The sequence below is a fragment of the Anser brachyrhynchus genome (genome assembly GCF_964034855.1).
Source record: "Anser brachyrhynchus genome assembly, chromosome: 2".
NCBI lineage: Eukaryota > Metazoa > Chordata > Aves > Anseriformes > Anatidae > Anser > Anser brachyrhynchus.
The window spans coordinates 152,530,501-152,535,807 of NC_137695.1; positions in this window are offsets into that span (position 1 = coordinate 152,530,501).

Sequence of the window (5,307 nt, forward strand, 5' to 3'; positions counted from 1 at the left end):
TAGGCCTCAGTGATGAAGATGCTTTACAGCGTCAGTCTTTTACCTCAGGAGACTGGGTTCAAATCCTAATCTAGATCAAACACAGAGAGGTTAGTGGTCTCGTCATGCTCTCTAGTGGCTGCTTTTCTGCTGAGCAGCTACCATGCTCCAGGGAGGGCCAGCACTGGAATAGGCGTGCTGCCTGCCACAAGCCTATGCAGTCTGAGGGATAACTGGTGGGTCATTCTGGCTTGGCTGTAGTCTCCTGTAAAACGTGTCTTAATCTCTCACCTCAAGGAATCAGAGAATAAATATCTTAATGATGATCACATCAGTTTTTTTGAATAGTTTCAATTCTTCTCTTCTCTTCTTGGCTACAGTCTCTTCATTTGAAATATGGAATCAACAGTGGTCAAACTGACAAACAATTGGCTGACAAATCCAATTTTTTGGTTACTTACCTCAAGCTGTAATGAAAAGAAGTATAGAGATTTGTGAGAATGTCCTGCTGAGCTCAGTGGGCTTTGAGACTTGAGCCAAACATACTGATAGTTCTCACCTCGTGGCACTAAATTTCATGAGTGTGTGAACTGCTACAAGGTTCTCCCAGGGACAGCTTTTTCTTAAATTTTAGGGTTACAGATTTGCTGCTGAGTATGTCAGTGAAGTATAGCCCCACAAAAGTTTATAGAGAAATTGTAATTGAAACCTTTATAAATCTCAGAGAAAGTTTTGGTTTAAGTTCTGAGTGGCAATGAAGATAGGAATTATTTTCTTAGTCCAAAAAATGCAGTGGAATTAAACTGAGATTCAGCAAAAACAAATGAATCACCCTTTTGATCATACCTCTAGCAGAAAGTAAACTATCATCATAAGAAGATGATAGTTTTGCTTTTCAGGGTTACTTCAGTTTAATGCTAAAATATCATGCTAGCAATATGGAGTGGCATCCTGATGAAGTGATTTGGTTGTGACTCTGGTCCAGGATGGTGTCACATCTCCTACCTGCCACAGCAGCCTTTTCACACATACTTTTAACTCTCAGACCAGACACTGATGTCCTTCAGGTACCCATTCTCCACCATTTATGAGGGCACGTGACTGCTGGGAAAGCATCCCTTTTCCTCAGGCTGTGACCAAATGGGTTTGCTGACTATTTCCCCCCACAGTGGGGGTTATACTGTGGGGGCTAATGAGAAAAAAAAAAAAAAAAAAGAAATAAAAGTGATGTTTTCCATTTGTGGGATGTAGGTGGTCGAGGGAAACAAAAGTCTTTGTAGAGGTTTTACACAAGATATACAGATGGCTTCGGGGGTGTGGCAGACTCTGTTGATGCTAAAAGGATGAAGGAAGCCAAAAAAGATTTGTGACAGATGCTCTTAAGATATGGAGTATTTAGAGAGGATTGCAATAACTTTATAAATGTTAGAAATGTTGGCTAACTACAAGTTTTTCACTAGCTGTTTTCCCAGATAAATGAAATTTGAGATGTTTCCTTTAAAACTAAAAAGATGTAGAAAGGCAATTAGCACTGTTTTCAACTTTTAAACAATTTCAGTTGCAAGACAGTTGAAGCTTGTTCTCCAAAGGGCCTACCACACAGACTGCTAAGGCCTAAAGGCAACCAAAGGAACCTTCAACCATTTATAAAAATAATAGACCTGACTGGGGAGAAACGTATCTTCTTAAAACTCTGTGACTAACAAGGAAAAATGCTTCAAAGGCTTAAAAGCGCATAAATCCTGAGATGATCACCACTCTAGAAGACAGATGACCACCAAGGAGGTGCACAGGGTGGCTGTTGCTGTGAGATACACGTCCAGTGAGATGGTGTGGTTCTGGATAAATAGTTTATAACTTTAGGAGAGCTGCAGGGCTTGGGAAGAGGTGGCAGAGGATCTACTCACTGAGGGTTATGGGGGGGGGGCGTGGTTAGGGAGGAAGATTCAGTAAGATCCAACTGTAAGGAGCTGGGCTGTGGGATCGTGCCTTAAGAGAGCTGACAAGTTAGGATATCATAAGGGAGCTGGAACTGCGGTTACCTTAGAAACTGGAGTAAGAACTTAAATAAATTATTATGTCTGCAAATTAAGAAAAGGCAATATTTCTAGTTATTGCCAAACCAAGCTAAAGGATCTATCTTCTGAAATGAAGACAGTTTTAATAATTAGCAAGCTGAGATTTTTTCCTTGGTTGTCTTTGCCATAATGAGGGAAGGGCTCTAAGAAGGATCCAACTCAGCAGTTATAATCATATAAATATACTTTTTTAGCTTACACAGACAAAATATTTTCTTCCAATATAAAACAATTTTTTATTTTTATTTTTTACTGGCCTCTTGGATTTTGCCTCCTTATCTTTCTTCCCCCAGTTCAGCTTATTTAGGATCAGGCTCTTATAATCTAGGCCATAGGGAGGATTTCCACTGTCACTGCACCAGGCACTAACTTCAATCCTTTTCGGCCTTTAGCTGGGATTATTCTCCTCCAGAAAGGTGTTTTGGGCAGTAGCAGTTCTGCCTTTGAGAGTGCTACATGCTGTGGAAGAGGGAAAACATGAAAACCTTTGAAGTTAAAAAAAAAAAAAAAAAGCTTTGTTAAATTGGTTCTTAAAAGTGCACTTAACTTTAGAAGGGAAAAAATGCGTTATCATACCCTCAGGTATCTCACCAAACGGAATGGTATTATTTTTGGACATGGTTCAGAAACTGGAAAACTTGATATGTTATTACTCACTCTGAATAAAATAATTATAGAAGATTTTGCATGGTGGAACTTTAAATGCTTACAAATGAGGGGATATCTGCAGTTTTGCCTCTCAAGAGCAAAGACTCAAAAATTTGGCTAAGAAAGCTGTCTTTTTAGAAGCCCCAGCTTTGATGGCTACCTATTTCACTGGCAAAGCTAAAAATAATAGGATTGCCATAAAAGTACTTTGGGGTCACATGTACAAGACTGAGATCCCTAGGAGGTAAAAAAAAAAAAAAAAAAAGAGGAAAGGAAAGAAGAAGCATGTGTCTGCTTGAAAAATGCTGGGCTGATCATCAACCAAATCATCATGATCATGATCATCAGCCCAAATATTTGCTTGGAAATATTTTCACAGCTTGATAATGTCATGCTGGAAAGTCCACACTCTGAGTCTCTCTATCCAAGAGCAGACTTGGTGCATGAGTGTGCATCTTGCTGCCAGTGAGTCACCTGGAAAATCTGTCATTCGGTTAGAGTACTGAGGAAAGGGGTGATTGCAATTCATACTGTGCAAAATTACTGTAATGCCATAATTTGGGCAAATAATTCAAAATGTGTTGCCTGTAGCAGTGGATTGCTACATTGCTCACCGGTTGTTTCTATTGCTTACTTGCCTGCTGGATGCTTGTTTACAAAAGCTAATTAGAGTGGACCATGTTATTTACAGTGTTAGACTTTAACAGAAGAAAGCTTACTGTATAATCTCTTTGCTCAAGTGTGTTTGAGCAAAGATTACTTCAGGGAACCTAAAAGGAGCCAGCAGGAACAAGTTCAGCAATTATTTTAACACAATAAACCATTCCTCTCCCTAAGTGGTAGTATGAAGTATCCCCATGCTGGTTACCTGATACTGAATTATACAGAACTCAGACTTCTTTGTGTACGTACCATATCACCTCAGGCTACAACCTGTGTCAGACCACTGTGTTTCACATTGAGTTCCAACATGATTAACATCTGTAACAGAAATCAGAACTAGAAAAGATCACATTTTTTTTCTTCTTGTCCTTTCTAGCCCTTTCCGTTCAAAGTTTAGTCACTGATTCCTCTCCCACAGAAATTTTTTAAAATGCTTTTGTGTTTTCATATGATTTCTACCGAGGTTAGCGAGAGGTAAATCCAACCTGGGCAGGCTAAAACCTTTACCTTCTTTTATGTTACAAAAGCAAAAAACTGCAATCCAAATAATTCCTTTGACGGCCAAGAATCCCTGGGAATTCTAACCTAAAACTCTCTGCCATCTTCACCAGGAGATAGACATGTTTAGCAACCCTACAGCTTCACTCAGGCAATCTTTGGCAATGTAGGGAGTTAAGAAACATCAGAAGCAGATCCATTCCTAGACAGATTAATTAAAGCTCATGTCCCAGTGTCCCAGCTGAAGTTTCTTAAACTTATAAGTCTCTGCAACATACCCCAGGTATGGTGATAGAATTCATACCTACATTGTACTGAAAATGATGGAGCTTAATATTTGCCAGAAAGCTCTTTTTATCAAATAAGAGCATACATTTTTCAGCAAGCTTTTCAGAGGCAGGCATAGAAACAAACAAAAGAGACTGGAGGGGTCTGGCAGCTCTGCTGGCACTACTGCTGCAGCCTCAGTGGAAAGCCAGTTGGATCTAAACAATGGTAAAGAACTGGAACCATACAAAGCAATTCAAGATCTTCCCATTCCCCAGCCCACGTGTTCAGTCCCAAATTCAAACACCATGACTGTACCCAGCACAGGGAGGAGAGTCTGAGGATGGGGGTAGGGATGAAATAATAATTTCCTTTCTTCATGCCTTCATTTTGACAATCCAGATTTCTTTTCCAAATTTACTCTTTCTTGCGGAGGTTGTAACACAGAATGACATATATAAAGGAGGGAAAAAATCTGCCATCAGGACCATACAAAGGAGGGAAGCTGGAGTTTGATAAGTGGGAATTTGCTCATGTTTATCCTTTTAGCACTTGTGAGTTCAGTGAGTTCAGTGTCAAGGAAGCATGTTTTAGCAGGTCTCACATTCTGCTTGGTGATATTAGGTGTGTGCAGGTGGGGGACCAGAAAATTGGAGAAGCTTTTCATTTGGAGCTCTCCTGGAAGCCTGTTAAGCCACTTTAGCTGATTAAGATTCTTTTTTTTTTTTTTTTTTAATTGGACTGTTTATACATTGCCAAATTTGTTAAGACTATGCAGCCTATTCTGGGTGAGCTTTTCAAGTACGCAGGACTGATTTGCAGCAGCAAAGTTAACAATTTATCAGCATTCATTTACTTGTCCCAGCACATTTGGTGGGCTTGGTTAAGAGAATATTCTGAAGACTTCTTGCTTGCTTTTCCCAGTCCTGGAGAGGTGTTTTTTAAACATGAACTGTGGTAGCTGATTGTTCAGAGAAAGCAAGAATCCTGTGCAAGGCTGTGGAAACATTCCCCCTAACAAGAGCAGACATACATATATATATACACATATATATGTATATATATATATACACACCTATATATGTCTACATAAATATATTTGGGAATAATATAATCTTACAGATTATATTATGCTATACTGTATCTAGCAACTGTGTATGAGTGAGAGGGCATC